Genomic DNA, 20,719 nt, shown 5'->3' with positions numbered 1-20,719 from the left:
ACACTGTGTCTGGAAACAGTTAATCACATAATGCAGTTGCTGCAATACACAGAATAATAAGCATACCAACAATTGCTGACCTATCCCCATCACCATTCACCTGTCCGCCATCACAACTCCAGCAGTGAGGAAGTGTAAACTAATTACGGTACAGCTCAGTTGTCCCATTCACTATGGGGACGGCGGAGTTGTTATGACACCTGCTCATCACTGCAGTTGCACCGGCGAGCAGGTAAACAATAAAGAGAAGGCAGCACTCTTGTAAGCACTGTCAGTGAGGTTGTCGGGAGTCAGTCCCTCCACAAATCTGATATTGATGACCTATCCATCTTAAAAAAATTGAAAATGAAACAGCATCTGGGTGCCACGTACAATTGAAGTTCATGAAGGGCTTCTTTCTGAGAGAAAGCAGCACTCTATGAAGAGCTCACCAGCTTTGTCAGCTTATCTGGGAGACCAGGAGGTCACCCATTTTTCCAGTAACCTCGATGGATAGATAAGGTATATACCCTAGTCTACCACTGTACACTGTATATAGAGATATGTGACCCCCTGTACACTGTATATACTGATGTGTGACGCCCACCACTGTACACTGCATATAGAGATGTGTGACCCCCTGTACACTGTATATACTGATGTGTGACCCCCTGTACACTGTATATACTGATGTGTGACGCCCACCACTGTACACTGCATATAGATATGTGTGACTGTCACGGAAGGTGTACAGAAAACTAGAAGACACAAAATGAAGATCCGACTGACTGGATCCAAAACTAAGGAACCAAAAGGGAGAGCCCTGCAACAGACCTGGCTCTCTCCCTAACTGCTCAGCCTATGCAAAAATCTCAATGGTAGATGATCGCATATCCTCGTTCCTCGACTGTATAACACCTGAACACCCTATAATAGTGAGGGGACACGACCACCGGCTCCCTACAGGAAAACACAAATGAATGAACAAAACTTATCTGTAGAAGACTCAGTAGTAGCATCCAGCATGCACACACTCCAGGAAGTTGTATAAACCGCAAAGTGATGCAGTATGGGAAGGGATTTAAAGGGATGCAATCAGTGCAACTACATGACAGCTGAGAGAGGCTAACGAGATGAGAAAACGAAAGCAAAACAAAAGGAACCTAAAGGAGGAGGTTCTGAAGGACGTCTGTCAGAGCTTCTCAGATGTCTGGTGATGACAGTGACCCCCTGTACACGGTATACAGTGATGTGTGACCCCCTGTATACAGAGATAGCAGACCAACTTTATACTGTATATACAGATGTGTTACCCCCTGTATACAGTGATATGTGACCCCATGTATATAGTGATGTGTGACCCCCTGTATATAGTGATGTGTGACCCCCTGTACATTGTAAATAGTGATGTTTGACTACAATCATTCCCCCTTTTTCCCCAGATGAAGTCATACTGTATATTCATAGATGATTTCTAGGCTGTCAGCTGGGAGTAAGTCGTGTGATGACAAGATGCTCCTCGCTATGTGAGCAGATGAGCAGATCGATTTGTACAAATTTATTAATCAGAGTTGTTGTGCAACAAAAGGTCTGTCCCCCCCCCCAACAGATCTCTTTCCTCCTCGGGCAGTCCGTGCACCAAAACAAAAAAAAACTGGCGAAAATGAACATAAATTTGTTTGGGCAACTGGTCACACACTCTTCTTGCCATTGTCACACCCCTTTTTTTAACGCAAACACATAGTTTGCAACTTTTTAAAGCCACTTTTCAGGAACAAAGGAAATTATAAATCTCCCCCTCTGTATTCATTCTGTTCATGTCTTACATCCATTGGCGCAACTAGAAATGACTGAGCCCCACAGCAAATTTATGAACAGGGTACCCCCCAGTAACATATATGTGATACATTAGCATCACATTCCTGTGTGGGACGGGTAGTGAACTCTCTTTACTGCTGGGACTGGGGCGTTCTTTCGCTTCTGTGGCAGGGACCCGATGGATTAAAAGGCAGGCTGCCCAATGACTTGCACAGTATCGGGACCTGCCTTCTATGGATGCCAAGGAGATCCAGCCCCAGGCTGGGTCTCCTAGGCAACCTGTTAGTGTATTACTATGTGTAATACACGAACAGGCAATTAATTACAATACAAATGTATTGTTATGCATATAAATATATCACATGATCTTAGACTATGGAGACACTAAAACATAATTTTTTTGTTTCAAAAATGCTAATATTGTGTAAAACTTAAATAAATAAGAAAAAGTATACACATTAGGTATCCCCACGTCCGTTATTATCTACTGTATAAAAATGGCACATGACCTAACCCCTCAGGTGAATGCCATAAAAATAAATAAATAAAAACTGTGCCACAAATTTTTTGGTCACCTTGCCGCATAAAGTGTAATGAATCATATGTACCCAAAAATGGTACCAATAAAAATGTCAACTCTTCCTGCAAAAAACGAGCCCCTGCACAAGATGATCAGCATAAAAATAAAAAAATAAGGTTTTCAGAAAATGGAGACACAAAAACATAATTTTTTTTTCAAAAATACTTTATTATGTAAAACTGAAACAAACAAATAAAGAAGACCTGTTTGATATCAATGCATCCGTAACAACCTGCTGTATAAAAATAGCACATGATCTACCCTGTCAGATAAATGTTTTAAAAAGTTAAAGGGCTTCTGTCACCCCATTAAACCGTTTTTTGTTTTTTTTCTTTACTAATAATCCCTACACTGCGATCTCATCATACATAAGCTAATTAATGATTTTCGTTCAGTAGAATTTGTTAACAATCGATTTTTGAAATATGTAAATTACCTTGCTACCAGCAAGTAGGGCGGCTACTTGCTGGTAGCAGCCGCATCCTCCGATGGTAATGACGCCCCCTCTGCTTGTTGATGGACAGATCCCGTCCGCTGGCCCTTTCTCTGCTGGCCCTGCCTGTTTTGATTCAATATCTGGCGCCTGCGCCGCGGCCGTACCTCTCTTCGATCTGCGCAGGCGCACTGAGAGGCGGCCACTCGCTTGGCCGCTCGCTCCTCAATGCGCCTGCGCCGGGTGTAGATGTGACGTCATCGGCGCAGGCGCATTGAGGATGGAGCGGCCGAGCGAGTGGCCGCCTCTCAGTGCGCCTGCGCAGATTGAAGAGGGGTACGGCCGCGGCGCAGGCGCCAGATATTGAATCAAAACAGGCAGGGCCAGCAGAGAAAGGGCCAGCGGACGGGATCTGTCAATCAACAAGCAGAGGGGGCGTCATTACCATCGGAGGATGCGGCTGCTACCAGCAAGTAGCCGCCCTACTTGCTGGTAGCAAGGTAATTTACATATTTCAAAAATCGATTTTTAACAAATTCTACTGAACGAAAATCATTAATTAGCTTATGTATGATGAGATCGCAGTGTAGGGATTATTAGTAAAGAAAAAAAAAAACGGTTTAATGGGGTGACAGAAGCCCTTTAAACCGGTGCCAAAGCCCTTTTTTGATTACCTTGCCTCACAAATTTTTTATAAAGAGCAATTAAAAATCATATGTACCCCTAAATAGTACCAATAAAACTGGTACTTTATCCCCTAGCTTCCAAAATGGGGTCACTTTTTGGGAGTTTCTACTGTAAGGGTCCATTCACACATCTGTGTGTGTTTTGCGGATCCGCAAAACGTGGACACCGGCAATGTGCGTGCCACATTTTGCAGACCACACATCGCTGGCACTAATAGAATATGCCTATTGTTGTCCGAAATCGCGGACAAAAATAGGGCATGTTGTATTATTTTCGGGAACGGAAATGTGGACCCGGAAGTGCGGGTCCGCATTTCTGGATCGGGGCCGCACATCATAGAAATGAATGGGTCCGCAATTCCATTCCGCAAAATGCAAAATGGAATTGCGGATGTGTGAATAGACCCTAAGGGTGCCTCAGGGGGGCTTCAAATGGAACATAGTGTCTAAAAACCAGTTTAACAAAATCTGCCTTCCAAAAACCATATGGTGTTCCTTTCATTCTGCGCCCTGCCATGTGCCCTTGCATCAGTTTACGACCACATGTGTGGTGTTTCTGCAAACCGCAGAATCGGGGTAATAAATATTGAGTTTTGTTTGGCTGTTAACCCTCAACGTGTTAAAGAAAAAAATGGATTAAAATCTGTGAAAAAAGTGAAATTTAGAAATGTCCTCTCCATTTTCCTTTAATTCTTGTGGAACACCTAAAGGGTTAACAAAGTTAGTAAAATCAGTTTTGAGTATCTTGAGGGGTGTAGTTTCTGCAATAGGGTAATTTATGGGGGGGTTCCACTATGTAAGCCCCACAAAGTGACTTCAGACCTGAACTGGTCCTTCAAAAAGTGGGTTTTGGAAATTGTCTTAAAAATTTTAAGAATTGCTTCTAAAATTCTAAGCCTTCTAACATCCTAAAAAAATAAAATTACATTTACAGAATGATGCCAACAGGAAGTAGATATTTTGGCAATCTTAAGTAATAAATATTTTTTGAGGTATCACTTTGTTTTAATAGCAGAAAAATTTTAACTTTGAAAATTGCAAATTTTTCAAAATGTTTGGTAAATTTGGGCTTTTTTTTATAAATAAAGGTGAAATATATTTACTCAAATTTATGACTATGATGAAGTACAATGTGTCATGAGAAAACAATTTCATAATGGCGTGGATAAATAAAAGTGTTCCAAAGTTATTACCACATGAAGTGACAGATGGCTTGGGCAGGAGGGCGAAAACTGGCCCGGGAGACTGTCCATATGATGATGTCATGTGTTTTGAAGCTTCTGTTAAGTTGGTTGGCAATGTCTGAGTTAATTAGAGACACATCTATGGATGTATTTAAATGCACACCTGAAACACACTGCTTCTTTGTGTAGCATCATGGGAAAGTGTAAATAAATCAGTCAAGATATCAGGAAGAGAATTATGGACTAGCACAAGTCTGGCCCAACCTTGGGTGCAATTTCAAGATATCTGAAGGTACCTCGTTCATCTGTAGAAACAATTATACGCAAGTACAAACAAGATGGGAATGTCCAGCCATCATACCGCTCAGGAAGGAGAAGGAGACAGGTTCTGTGTCCCAGAGATGAACGTGCTTTGGTCCGACATGTGCATATCAACCCAAGAACAAAAACAAAAGAACTTGTGAAGATGATGGTGGAAGCTGGTAAGATTGTGTCAATATCCACAGTGAAACGAGTACTGTATCAACATGGGCTGAAAGATTACTCTTCCAGGAAGAAGCCATTACTCCAAAAGAAACATGAAAAATCCAGATACATTTTTGCAACTGCACACAGGAACAAAGACCTACATTTTTGGAGACATGTCCTGTGGTCTGACAAAACTAAAATTGAACGTTTTGGCCATAATGACCATCGTTAAGTTTGGAGGAAAAAGGGAGAAGCTTGGAAGCCTAAGAACACGATCCCAACTGAGAAACACTGGGTTGACAGCATCATGTTGTGGGGTTGTTTTGCTGCAGGTGGGACTGATGCACTTCACAAAATAGATGGCATCATGAGGAAAGAAGATTATGTGGAAACACTGAAGCAACAGCTCAAGACATCAGCCAGAAAGTTAATGCTTGGGCGGAAATGGGTCTTCCAAATAGACAATGACCCGAAGCATACTGCTTAACTGGTTACAAAGTGGCTTAAGGATAACAAAGTCAATGTTTTGGAGTGGCCATCACAAAGCCCTGATCTCAATCCTATTGAAAATGTATGGGCAAAGCTGAAAAGGCAGGTGCGTTAAAAGGGGACCAACAAGCATGGCTCAGTTAAACCAGTTTTGTCCGGAGGAATGGGCTCAAATTCTGACTAACTATGAGAAGCTTGTGGAAGGATATCCAAAATGTCTAACCCAAGAACCAAATATTAATGAAATGTATGTAAACTTTTGACTTTGCAGAAAGTAATAAAAATGCCTTAAAACATTCTCTCTCTCATTATTCTGGCATTTGGCAAATAATAATAATTATGGTAATCCTAATTGACCAAAAACAGGAAAGGTTTATTCTGATTTCATGTCAGATATTTAGAAAAACATGCATATGTGTCTTTTCATATAGTGTATGTAAACTTCTGGTTTCAACTGTACCTTTTACTGCTGGGTATCTGAACTGTGGTACTGTAACAGCATTACATGGATGGGAACAACAAACCACAACTGTCAGGTTACTTTCACATCTGGAAATAGAATGTAGTGAGGCTGTACTAAAGTGTCAGACCATAGAACAGTGGTGCTCACAGCTGATATAGACTCACCCGCTATACTGGAAAAACAATTATATACAGAAAGATGGGCACTCACTTATACTTGGAACCAAACAATATAATTTAATATGCAATAAACTAGAAAAGGCACTAAAACTCCATACAATAGAATCAGTGTCAATCTATAAAAATCGATAAAATACAATAAAATGCATTGTTATCGTTAAAAAATCCTACTGAGCAAAAATATTATTCCATATAGGCCTCATGCACACGACTGTGATGTGTTTTGCGATCTGCAAATTGCGGATCCGCAAAACACTGATAGCATCTGTGCGTATTCCGCAATTTGCGGAACGTCACGGACAACCTTCAATATAAATGCCTATTCTTGTCTGCAAAGGACATGCATATAGGACATGTTATATTTTTTTAGCGGGGCCACGGAACGGAGCAACGGATGCGGACAGCACTTTTGCTGCCCTATTGAAGTGAATGGGTCCGCATCTGAGCCGCCAAAACGGCAGCTCGGATGCGGACCAAAGCAACAGCCATGTGCATGAGGCCATAGTCTCTCTTCTTATGATTTGAGGGCCAAACTCATAGCATGTGTGCTGCGTCCCGCTACACAAGCCCAGAAAATTGTGTCCAAAGTCAATTCGAACCACAGCAATCTTACAGGGATATTATGCTCATATGCCGTGTGTATGCAGTTAGTCCTGAGACACTAGTGTTGTGATGATAATAAATACACTTACGTGTCCGCGATCTCACCCTACGTTTATACCGCACTAATTCGCATCACACGCTGACCTGCAGACGTGTATCGATGTCAGTTAGACCTTAAGACTGATGACGTCCTCACATGGGCGGGCGGGTAGTTCAATATTTCACGGCTTACGGCTTGTAGTTGATGGTGGCCCTGTATTATTTCCTTAGTGAATATTCGCGTAGCATTGCTGTTGTGTAAAAGAAGATGTAAAATCCAATTTCTGTCATTCGACGTCCTCCTTGCTTAAAGGGATTCTGTCATGAGATTTGAGGCCTATAGCCTAAACATATGGCCAGGTCCCTACTAATACCCTGAATCCGAAACTGACCTTATTAAATATGCCTGTGGCTCTATTAGCATATAAAACAGGTTTTTATAACCTGTCATTCACCTACCTAATATACCCAAGGGGACATCCCTTCATACAGGGTGCCCGGCTGCAGCCATGTCCGTCTGGAGCCCAGCGTCGCCTTCCCACTAGAAATCGCCACCCTCCCTTTCAATAGAGCCGCCTTCCTCACCTCAGCGCCGCCTCCCTCACCTCAGCACCGCCTCCAAAATCGTCCGCTCCCTCAGCCAGATTGTTAAGGATGGTAGTGTCAATCGAGGCTCACCTGAGTCAGAGGACACCCGAGCTGGAAGTATGGAGTCCAGTGGCAGAGGCCCACAGAGGCAGGAGGCAGGTAGCGTGGTCGATCAGTCCGGGTCGGCAGCAGAGATGGCAGCGAGGTTACAGCAGGAGTAGAGGGAGGCGTGGTCGGTGGTAAGCAGTGAGACAATGCAGGCGGCAAATCAGCAAGGTCAAACGGTCCGGGTTGGCAACAATGGTAAATCAGCAATAGTGGTGGAGGAGCAGAGAGGAAGCTTGCTACAGGCTTGGAGGCACAATAACCAGCAAAGGGCTGTGTTCAAGGGCTGGGTTTTAAAGGAAAGTAGCAGGTGCAAGAGATTGGAATAATCAGCAGGTCAAGGCAAGGACAAGAGAGGTAGTTAGAAGTTAGCTAGAGAATAGTCCAAGGAGAGACGGTAGCCTAGTGGGTAGAGCTACTGCCTGGTACATGACTGGCCACGGGTTTGAGTCCTGACAGTACTCCCCCCCTTCCAAGGTGACCTCTGGGCACCGCAGGGGAAGGCTTATCTGGGTGACTCAGATGGAACTCCCTGACAAGTCTGGGAGCATGAATGTTCTCCTCTGGTTCCCAGGAGTTGTCTTCTGGAGGATAGCCTTTCCAGGAAATCAAGTATTGGATTTTGCCCCGGTGGAGTCTGGAGTCAAGGATCTTTGAGACAATGTACTCCTCTTCGCTCTGTTCCCTTACTGGTGGTGGGGGGGGGAGGATGCGGCCAGGGAAGGTGTTCTCTACAAACGGTTTGAGAAGGGAGCAATGGAAGACTGGGTGCACCCTGATGGAATGTGGGAGGTCCAGCCGGAAGGTGACTTCATTAATCTGGCCAGAGATCCGAAAAGGCCCCAAGTATTTTTGGCCCAATTTCTGAGCAGGTACCTTCAGTCTTAGATTTCTTGTGGAGAGCCACACTTGATCTCCTATCTGAAAGTCCGGAGCGGGTCTACGACGTTTGTCTGTCGCCCGCTTAAAGCGTCTCTGAGCCTCAAGGAGATTATTGGAAATGTTCTCTTGTGCCTCTTGTAAATTTGCCAGGCGTTCGGCCACAGCTGGAAGCGTGGAGGTGATGGGCAGGCGTGGGATGAAAGCTGGATGCAGGCCAGTGTTGGCGTAGAAAGGACTGTAATGGGTGGAACTGTGTTCCACATTATTGTAGGAAAACTCGGCCGTAGGAAGGTGGTCCAACCAGTCATCCTGCAAATGAGTGATGAAACAACGTAGGTACTGCTCGAGGGTCTGGTTCGTTCTCTCTGTCTGCCCATTAGACTGGGGATGGAAAGCGGAGGACAGGTTTACCGTGATCCCAAGGGCCAGGCAGAAGTTTTTCCAGAATTTAGAGGTGAATTGCACTCCTCGGTCAGAGACCACATCATCCGGAACCCCATGTAATCTAAAGATTTCACGGAATACCAGGTCAGCCGTCTGTTTGGCGGTGGGTAGGCCCTTGCAGGGGATGAAATGGGCCATCTTGGTAAGGCGGTCCACGACGACCAGGATGGTGTTCATCCCTTTTGAAGGGGGTAGGTCAACCACAAAGTCCATAGAAATTGAACCCCAAGGGCGGGAGGGGATGGGGAGTGGTCGCAGCAGCCCCACGGGTGAACAGCGGGGAGTCTTGCTGCGGGCACAGACCGTGCAGGAGGAGACAAACCTTTTAGTATCTTCCTTATACGTCGGCCACCAGAAGGAGCGGGACAGGAGTTCCTGGGTCTTTCTTGTACCTGGATGGCCAGCCAACTTGGTATCGTGGTTATATTTTAGTACATCGAGCCGTGCCATTTCTGGTACGTACAGTTGTCGATCCAGGTATACCCAGAAGCCACCCTTGAGGGTGAGGTTGACGTCTTCTGCTGGGTGGGTGAGGAAGGGGTCCTTTTCATAAGCCTTCTTGATTGACCCCAGGAGTTCCTTTGGGTAGGTAGCTCCTAAGACCTTTTTCTCGGGTAGAATGCTGGCTTGGCCCTTGTTGTCCTGTGAAGGTTCAGAGAACATCCTGGAAAGGGCATTTGCTTTGCCATTCTTCGACCCCGGGCGATATGTGATAATGAAATTGAATCAAGAAAAAAAAAGGCTCCATCTGGCTTGTCTGGCGGAAAGCCTCTTGGCAGAACGGATGAATTCGAGGTTTCGGTGGTCAGTAAACACAGTTATGGGATTGATGGCCCCCTCCAATAGATGTCTCCACTCCGAGAAGGCATCTTTGATTGCCAGCAATTCCTTATTCCCGATGTCATAGTTCCTCTCTGCGGGGGACATTTGGCGAGAGAAGAAGGCGCAAGGGTGTAAAAGCATCTTTTCTCCCATACATTGTGATAGGACAGCGCCTACTGCGGTGTCGGAAGCGTCCACTTCGACTGTGAATGGCAGTTCGGGATTAGGATGGATCAGAATTGGAGCAGACGTGAAGAGGGATTTAAGCTTGGTGAAGGCTTCCTGTGCTTCAGGTGTCCAGGAAAAGGGCACAGTCTTTTTGGTTAACTGGGTAATTGGAGTAACGATTTTTGAGAAGTTCCGAATTAATTTTTGGTAAAAGTTGGCGAAGCCGACAAACCTCTGTATTTCCTTTTCGTTCTTAGGGGGAGGCCAATCTATTACAGCCTGAATTTTCCAAGGATCCATACTCAGCCCTTCCGGGGAGATGATGTAACCGAGAAACTGGGTGGTGGTCTGTTCGAACTCGCATTTCTCGAGCTTGATGTAAAGGGACTGCTCACAGAGTCTTTGTAACACCCTGCGGACATGTTCGCAATGTTAATATAGTACTAGGAGACTAGCACTCTCAACACACGGGGTCATACAGTTATCAAGCAGGTCACAATGTTTATTAGTAGTTGTATAAAAGGTTAACAAACTAAAATAAATTAAACTTATACCAACAATCAGTTTTTCTCAATAAGGTAGCAGTGATAACAAATATACCAAAATTATATATTTCCTTATTTACTATAGGTCGTTTCTTCTAGTCCTTCACAATTTAGCACCCATAGAGAGAAATGCCTAAATGAAAAATAGCAAAGGAGAATAAATGGAAGTGAAGGATCCTTCTTCTCTTTCTTAGTAGGAGGGAAGGTCCAATAGAATAAATGTCCCAATTGCAGTGGGTTTTAAATAAGATGTTACTTTTTATGTCTGATATAGACTTAAACAGTTCGGCAGTTGGAATATGCCTGGTAGTGACCCACTGTGTGGGCTTACCTTCTCTTCAGATGTGCCGATCAGTCATTCAGATGTGTCGGGCTCCCGCTGGAAGCCGGCGTCCCGGCTGTTGCTCCGCTCAGCGTCCCACGTGGGTTCAGAGACGAACTCGTCGCTCCGGAAGTGACGTATCGGCACTGAAGATTATGTTAGCTGTTCCTTTCTTCCGATTCAGGCTCAAACTTTGATCGTTGCAGCCAATTAAGTTTAAAGTGCACTCTTTTCTCAAATGATGTGAAGAATCTTTTTCTTATAAGTAGGTCATAGTCGGATCTTTGGTCAGATCACTGGACACCAAACGCGTTTCGGGGACGCTTCTCCCCTTCCTCAGTGGTAATGACCCTACTTCACTTTTGATCGGTTTTTATACTCTTAATTGGAAAGTTCAAAAGTCAGACATGGAGTATATGCCGATATCATTCCTTTCACTTTATATCATTAGTTTTTAATTTCTTTGTCTCAAACTAGTGTCTTTTATATTTATTTTCATCAGACATTCCATATACTTAAATATTTTTCAATTCTTCCACTTGCGTTTTTATTGCGTTTTGGATGCGTTTTTTATTTAACACATGCGTTTTTTTGTCAAAAGCTGTAATTCTCTTCAAACAATAAAAACCAACTAAATGGGGACAACACCTTAAAATCGGAACAAATAGACTTCATTGTGGAAGGAGTTGGCCATATTCTACGCCATAATTATTTCATGTTTGAAGGAGGACTTTTATTTACAGTTAAGGGGCACCGCCATGGGAACCAGGTTCGCCCCCAGCTATGCCAACCTATTTTTGGCTCAGTGGGAACAGGAAACCATCAATCCCAAGCTGGGGGGGGACCTGGTCTTGTGGCGGCGCTATATAGACTGACATTATTTTCATTTGGCGTAAAGATGAGACCAGGCTATCAAAATTTTTGGAAGATCTGAATAACAATAAATATAATCTATGCTTTACGGCTGGGATAAATACAGAAAAGGTAGACTTCCTGGACATTCAGATTACTAGAAAAGGAAACAAATATGTTTGCAATACATATCGCAAACCCACAGCTAAGAACTGTTTTATCCTTTTCTCAAGTTGTCACCTGCCGAATTGGCTTATGAACATTCCTTTCGGGCAGTTTCGACGTATTCAAAGAAACTGTACGGAAGACAGCCAATTCGAGGAGGAAGCCTCTATAATGAGAACACAATTTAAGGAAAAACTTTACCCAGAAAAACTACTGGGAGAGGCATTAGACAAAGTGAGAAAATTGGATAGAACAACTTTTTTTGATGATACTAAAACACATAAACCAAAACAAAATTCGGAGTTCAGGATGATTTTACCGTGTAATGTTCGTTCTAAACAGATAACTGGAATCATAAAACGTCATTGGCATCATTTTCTCCATGATAAGACTATTGGCCCACTGTTACCAGCAAATCCCCTCATAACCTATACCAAAGCGCCCAATTTGGGCATCCAGATAGCACCAACTGTTAAAAGAAAACAGAGAAAAACGAATCAAAGTTGGTTAAAGCCAGATCGTTTTTTTAGATGTGGATCCTGTATGGGCTGTAAAAAAACTAAATTTCCTAAAAAAACTAAAAAAATCTTCTCTACACAGAATGCATTTTCGATGATTATTAAGGGCTTTCTAACGTGCAACTCCTCCAGCGTGGTCTATCTGATCCAGTGCCCATGTAATAAACAATATATTGGAAGAACTAAGCGACAACTTAAGGTGCGTATTTCTGAACATCTTAACAATATAGCCAAAGGTTGTGAAAATAACGCATTATCTAGACACTTTAATGAGATCCACAATAAGGAGGGCGGAGGCCTGACCTTTTCAGCACTGGAGCAGATAGACCACGACTGGAGGGGAGGCAATCACATCGAAAAAATGTCAAGGGCTGAATCAAAGCGGATTTATGATTTCGGAAGCCTCATACCAAGAGGATTAAATGCGGATTTGGAGATTTTTGGCTTTCTTTAGGATGCTGGGACATTTGCTTTTCTCTGATGGGGAATCGCATGTTTAACTGTTTATCAGTACTGCGATTCTCCCTTGGAGACAAGCAGATGTACCCTTTCCTTCATGCAATACAATATGCCTTGGGAAAAGATACAAAATCTCAAGAATAATTCTACTATAAACATGAGAAATAAAATCGACTTAATTTCCTGTTAGATGATTTTTGATCTATGTAATATCAACTACTTGCATGAATATATTTTTTGGAACCCATGTACTCTGAATGGCCCGAATAGGATATCATGTTGAAAGATATTCTTCAACATTGGGAACTAAAATAAATATGAAAAACACAATGTATATGCAGTCTAATTTTAAACATTTTTTTTTAAAACACTGACTTTTATAATTTTTATGTTGATAAGAATGCTAGCTATCATAATATGATGACAAACAACTCAATTAGATAGTAAATAAATGGATTGTGAAAATAATGATAAAAAAGAATATAAAAGCTTAGTGAAAGCTGATGCAATAAAATCCTTCACAGACTTTATTGTTTGAAGAGAATTACAGCTTTTGACAAAAAAACGCATGTGTTAAATAAAAAACGCATCCAAAACGCAATAAAAACGCAAGTGGAAGAATTGAAAAATATTTAAGTATATGGAATGTCTGATAAAAATAAATATAAAAGACACTTGTTTGAGACAAAGAAATTAAAAACTAATGATATAAAGTGAAAGGAATGATATCGGCATATACTCCATGTCTGACTTTTGAACTTTCCAATTAAGAGTATAAAAACCGATCAAAAGTGAAGTAGGGTCATTACCACTGAGGAAGGGGAGAAGCGTCCCCGAAACGCGTTTGGTGTCCAGTGATCTGACCAAAGATCCGACTATGACCTACTTATAAGAAAAAGATTCTTCACATCATTTGAGAAAAGAGTGCACTTTAAACTTAATTGGCTGCAACGATCAAAGTTTGAGCCTGAATCGGAAGAAAGGAACAGCTAACATAATCTTCAGTGCCGATACGTCACTTCCGGAGCGACGAGTTCGTCTCTGAACCCACGTGGGACGCTGAGCGGAGCAACAGCCGCGACGCCGGCTTCCAGCGGGAGCCCGACACATCTGAATGACTGATCGGCACATCTGAAGAGAAGGTAAGCCCACACAGTGGGTCACTACCAGGCATATTCCAACTGCCGAACTGTTTAAGTCTATATCAGACATAAAAAGTAACATCTTATTTAAAGCCCACTGCAATTGGGAGATTTATTCTATTGGACCTTCCCTCCTACTAAGAAAGAGAAGAAGAAGGATCCTTCACTTCCATTTATTCTCCTTTGCTATTTTTCATTTAGGCATTTCTCTCTATGGGTGCTAAATTGTGAAGGACTAGAAGGAACGACCTATAGTAAATAAGGAAATATATAATTTTGGTATATTTGTTATCACTGCTACCTTATTGAGAAAAACTGATTGTTGGTATAAGTTTAATTTATTTTAGTTTTTTAACCTTTTATACAACTACTAATAAACATTGTGACCTGCTTGATAACCGTATGACCCCGTGTGTTGAGAGTGCCAGTCTCCTAGTACTATATTTATTTTGCAACTGTGAAGGGTGAGTCACTCACAGACTAGAGCACCTCCTAGTGGCTGCAAGAGGGTGTAGCTATTTCCTACACAATTTTCCTTTGAATCAATGTTCGCAATGTTGTTCGAGATTTTCCGAGAAAATTAAAATATCGTCCAGGTATACCACTACGAACAGATCCAGCATGTCCCTAAGGACGTCATTAATGAAATGTTGGAAAGTGGCTGGGGCGTTGCAAAGTCTGAAAGGCATAACTAAGTATTCAAAATGTCCGTATCGTGTGCGAAAGGCGGTCTTCCATTCATCCCCGGGGCGAATGCGAACCAGATTATAGGCCCCTCGAAGATCGAGCTTCGTAAAGACCTTCGCTCCCCAGAGTCTCTCGAGAAGTTCCGAAATCAGGGGGAGAGGGTAACGGTTTTTTACCGTAACATCATTCAGCTTGCAGTAGTCAATGCAAGGGCGTAGAGAGGAGTCTTTTTTTCTCCACGAAGAAGGGTGCTCCCGCGGGGGAGGTGGAGGGTCGAATGAAGCCCTTCTTTAGGTCCTCGTCCAAGTAGTCCTTCAGGGCCTTGAGTTCAGGCTCCGAGAGAGAGTAGATGCTGCCGAAGGGTATTTCAGCCCCAGGTAATAATTCAATTGGGCAGTCGTATGGTCGATGCGGGGGAAGCTTGTCTGCGTTTTTTTGGTCGCAGACATCCTGAAACTCGCTATATTGTGGAGGCAACAGCTCCTTGACAGTTGGTTCCGAGATGATAGATTCTTTGGGCGTTGGGGAAGCAGGTTCATGCAGACAGTTCGAAGAGCAGAACTCGGATGTGAACTGTAGACAGCGGGTTTCCCAGTCCACCGAAGGGTTGTGAGTGGCTAACCACGGTATGCCCAAGATCACCAGAAACTTGGGGGAGGCAATCAAAGAGAAGTGGATCGTCTCGTGGTGGTCGGTTTTAATGTGGAGCTGTAAATCTGCGGTCTGATGTGTAACTGGTCCCGAGGAGAGTGGGGACCCATCCACCGTTTCCAGATCGATGGGGGCTGTCTTGGTTACAAGCGGAATGTTGTTCTCGTGAGCAAAAGTTAAATCCATAAAATTGTCACCAGCCCCGGAGTCGAGCATTGCAGAACAGAGAAGTTGTCGATCCCCGATGGTAATGACAATTGGAATGGTGAAGTGGGACCCGGTGGCTGCTAACTCAGTTGTCTCTGCCGTCACCGGTGGGGTTGCGGCCTGCCGCTGCTCTCGCAGTTTAGTGACGGCAATGGTTCTGCGGGATTTGTTGGGGCATTTGATGGCAATGTGCCCTGGCTCCCCACAGTAGAGGAAGAGGCCTTCGGCCAGTCGTCGTTCTTTTTCTGCTACGGACAGAGTCTTGCGCACTGCGTCAACCAGCATCGGCTCTATGGGAGGTTGGGCGACCTGCTGGGTAGTAGAGTAAGTGGGTCTGTCGCCTTGGAACCAGAGCCTTTCTTTCCTTCTCTCGGTGAGCCTCTGATCAATACGGACACACACCTGAATGAAGTCGTCCAAATCATCCGGGGCTTCAAGTCTGGCAAGTTCATCTTTGATCGCCTCCGATAGACCTCGCCGAAATTGGCTCCTTTGAGCAGCTTGCAGCTGGGTTCCAGTTGGTGTCTGAGACCCAGCCGCGGAACTCTGCGGCGTACTCGGCGACAGAGCGTCTTCCTTGTCGAAGACTGTGTAGTCTTGCCTCAGCTGTCGCACAGCGATTGGGGTCATCAAAGACCTGGCTCATAACTGTGATGAAATCATCCAGATCGTGCAGCAGACGGCTATCGATTTCCACGTATGGAGACGCCCATGCCAGGGCCTCATCCGTCAGGAGGTTAACAATGAACAATACTTTCTTCTCGTCAGTCGAAAAGGGGGCCGGATGCATCCGGAAGTAGATACGGCACTGATTGAGAAATCCTCGGTACTGGCGACGATCTCCATTGAATTTCGAGGGTAGTGGCATGCAGGTGTCTGCAGCCATGCCGCGTACGTCCAGGAGTTGCCGTTGGAGCTCAATGATCTCCCCCTGTTGACTCTGTACCATACCTTGGAGTTGCAAAAATTTCTCCTGGTGGGTGGTGCCGAAATCTTGCAGCTCAGACACCTGCTTGCGCAGGGTGGCCACTGCGGACTCCATTTTTTTGGGGCTGGTTATTCTGTTAAGGATGGTAGTGTCAATCGAGGCTCACCTGAGTCAGAGGACACCCGAGCTGGAAGTATGGAGTCCAGTGGCATAGGCCCACAGAGGCAGGAGGCAGGTAGCGTGGTCGATCAGTCCGGGTCAGCAGCAGAGATGGCAGCGAGGTAACAGCAGGAGTAGACGGAGGCGTGGTCGGTGGTAAGCAGTGAGTCAATGTAGGCGGCAAATCAGCAAGGTCAAACGGTCCGGGTTGGCAACAATGGTAAATCAGCAATAGTTGTGGAGGAGCAGAGAGAAAGCTTGCTACAGGCTTGGAGGCACAATAACCAGCAAAGGGCTGGGTTCAAGGGCTGGGGTCATGGGCTGGGTTTTAAAGGAAAGTAGCAGGTGCAAGAGATTGGAATAATCAGCAGGTCAAGGCAAGGACAAGAGAGGTAGTTAGAAGTTAGCTAGATAATAGTCCAAGGAGAGACGGTAGCCTAGTGGGTAGAGCTACTGCCTGGGACATGACTGGCCACGGGTTCAAGTTCTGACACAGATCCAGTGTGGCTGTGAGAGGATGGCTGCAATAGGGCAGTCAAGGCTATAGGGCTGCAATAGGGCAGTCAAGGCTGGTTTGAGCGAAGTGTGCCGGACGGCGCATGCGCACTTCCCTCAATGAGGCCGCTGCCAGGAGTCCGCATGGGTGCATCAGGCTATACCTAGTGCGCACGCATGGGATCTGGCTGAGGAGAGGAGGCAGCGCTGAGGTGAGGAAGGTGACTCTATTGAAAGGGAGGGCGGCGATTTCTAGTGGGAAGGTGGCGCTGGGCACCAGACGGCGATGGCTGCAGCCGGGCACCCTGTATGAAGAAACGTCCCCTTGGGCACATTAGGTAGGTGAATGACAGGTTATAAAAACCTGTTTTATATGCTAATAGAGCCACAGGCACATTTAATAAGGTCAGTTTCGGATTCAAGGTATTAGTAGGGATCTGGCTAAAGTGGCCATATGTTTAGGTTATAGGCCTCAAATCTCATGACAGAATCCCTTTAAGATCAGGGGGGGCGGTGGTACAAAACGCGTTTCGGGACTGTGTATTGTCCCTTCCTCAGTGGCTATTCGTCCACCATATTTGCCACATATACTTTCACATCTGCACTTCCCCTTTCCGCTATTGAGATCCGTCATCGGGTCTCAATATCGAGGGGAAAAATTGCTTCTGTTTTGTCCCCATTTATTGTCAATGAGGACAAAATTGAACTGAACGAAACGGAGTGCACCAGAATACATTCCATTCCGTTTGGTTGCGTTCTCATCGCGGACAGAATAACGCTGCAAGCAGAATTTTTCTGTCCACTATGTGGTGCGGAGCAAGACATAATGTAAGTCAATGGGGACGGATCCGTTTTCTCTGACACAATCTGAACAATAGAAAACTGATCCGTTTCCCATTGACTTTCAATGCAGTTCATGACGGATCCGTCTTGGCTATTTTAAAGATAATACAACCGGATCCGTTCATAACGGATGCAGGCGGTTGTATTATCGTGACGGAAGCGTTTTTGCTGATCCATGCGGTATCCTGCAAAAACACTGGTGTGAAAGTAGCCTTACTTGCAGTGTGGACAGTCCTTTAAAGTTAGAAACATTTTGTGTTAAACTATTTGAAGGATGTTATACCGCCAAGACCACCAGCAATCAACTGTAATCTGGAGTGTAATGCATCAGCAAATGTTTAAAGGGGTTTTTGAGAGTTCTTTACTTATGATCTATCTCAGTATCTGATTGACGGGGCTGCAACAACTGGAACTGATCAGCTGTTTGAGGTATCAGCTCTTACAGTAGCGCCCTGGCTTTCTGTAGGCTCACCAAGCACAGCGCTGTACATTATTAGTGGCTGTGCTTAGTATTGCAACTCAGCCCTATTCACTTCAATGTATTCAGAGGATATGTCATCAGTAAAAAAAAACTCTTTGAAAGACCCTTTTATTTCCCTGCAGAGTCATCACAGATGAAATGAAGCATTACACAGCTATAAAATCAGTGGCTCTTTGTTGACACTGTCTAGATAAAACCTGGAATTTACTTAACGCCACAGCAGGTCGCGTAGGTGTTTTGGATTGCAGACACTGACTCTGGGCAGTTTGGAGTTAAATCCTCAGTCGCCTGCAGCTATCCTAGTTGTAGTGGACATAGGGGTGTAAGTAGCCTGAGGGAGCCTGTTAATTGAGCTGCTCTTCCTCCCCCTCCCCTCGGGGCTTCAGATGGTAGGTTCTGCCCCTCCCCTCAGAGTTAAGAGGAAGGAGGGTCCCCCCCCCCCCCGGCCAGGTCTCTTTGATTCGGACCCACTCAGCAGGGAGTTTTTCCATCCCACCCGTTTTATTCTATTGTTTGTTAAATGTTCGCTTTACATAGGTTTTCTGTTTCAGTTTATGTATAAGTCACAGCTGGAGGTCGGAAAATTAAAGTTAAGAATAACGAAGGAGAAGGCGGACTTGCCCACTGGGGTTCAGTGGGGCATAGCGCTTCTCACACTCCGGGGAGCGGCCTATGGCCGTACGGAAACAATGGTTGGTTGTTATAAATTGAGAGAAAATAGATATGAAAATAAAGCTGGTTATGGTGTGATTATTTATAAGCCAGGTGACAGGTGTTGAATGTGGTGTGCCGGTTGTCTGCAGTCTATCTATTACCTCAGAATTCCCTAAGGGCTCCATGACACATTTTTTTAAGTGATTTTAAAGACTTGTAAAAGATGCTGTGATTTTCAAATGTTTTCTTTTTTCAAAAGTGTTTTTTGGTGGTATTTTTTATTTTGTTAGATTGGCAATGTGCTTTTTTACGGCATTTTTGAAGTCTTGGGTTACTTTCACACTAGCAGCAGGACGGATCTGACAGGCTGTTCACCCTGTCAGATCCGTCCTGCCGCTATTTCGCCGTGCCGCCAGACCACTGCCCTGTCCCCATTGACTATAATAGGGACGGCGGCGGAGCTCTGCCGCAGCACGGCAGTGCGCGGCGAAAGGCCGCCGGACTAAAAGTACTGCATGTCCGAATTTTCAGTCCGGCGGCCTCTTGCCGTGCTGCGCCAGAGCTCTGTCCCCGTCCCCATTATAGTTAATGGAGACGGAGCGGCGGTCCAGCGGCATGGCAAAATAGCGGCAGGACGGATCCGACAGGGTGAACAGCCTGTCGGATCCGTCCTGCCGCTAGTGTGAAAGTAGCTTCATAGAGAAGCCTATGGGTAAAACACCAGAAGAAAAATCCCATACCTGTCCTAGACCTTACTACGTAACATGTCATAAACCCCAAAGGCCACCAAAAATACCAGAAATTAAAAGACCTACAGAATGTAGTGGAGCAAGCCCCTTAGCAGCTGGTGTAGAGGATGGGAGTGGTAGTGGCCGTAATGAGGTGTTGAGTCATGGTATACTCTCTCAGGACATTAATCCCTGGGAGCGGTGCTGTTGAAAGGTAGTTTGAAGAATTAGGCCACAAGTAAACGTATAAAAGTCTCTTTTTACAAAATATAACTTGTGGTACATCCAGCAGTTGTTGGTACAAAGTACAGATCATGGTTATTAGCTAGGTGATGGGTGTCTTCCCCATAGTGCCTCACCTGCACCAGTGTCTGTAAATCTGTAATTTCGATGATCACTCTGATGTCTTGTCACACTGATGCTTTCTGAAAGCAGTGTTCTTGATCCTGATGATCACTCTGGAGTGTTGTTTTCACAGGAGAATTGGATACAGTCTCTAGGAGTTCAGGCATATGCTTCCTCTCCCTTCACTATCTGAACTGAAACTCCCCTCCTGGCAGGAAGTAGTACTAGCGCACTCCTCCCAAGAAGGGAGGAACAGCATGGTTAGGCCTGTTTCTACCAACCATTACCAACCACTCCTCCTCTGCTGGAATGATTGGCCAATACTTTTGCATATACCTCCTGGGGTACTGCAGAAGTACATTTTATATTTCAGATAGACTTATAGGCCAACAAAATGGCTTCAAAATCAGCACAATCGACCCTACCCTGCCTGGTTTAATAGGGTTGTTCTTGCTAACAGGTGCTCTTTAAGTATAAATTTGATCAAACTGTATAAGTGCACTTCCGATGTTAATGAAATCTGCTGTTTTTGGTAAATTACCCCAATTTCCTTTATTCTCATTTATTCTATCAATGAAATTCTGGACTGTTTCCAAAGTTATAGATTG

The sequence above is a fragment of the Bufo gargarizans genome, chromosome 5 (assembly GCF_014858855.1).
Source record: "Bufo gargarizans isolate SCDJY-AF-19 chromosome 5, ASM1485885v1, whole genome shotgun sequence".
NCBI lineage: Eukaryota > Metazoa > Chordata > Amphibia > Anura > Bufonidae > Bufo > Bufo gargarizans.
This window is presented reverse-complemented; position numbering follows the sequence as displayed.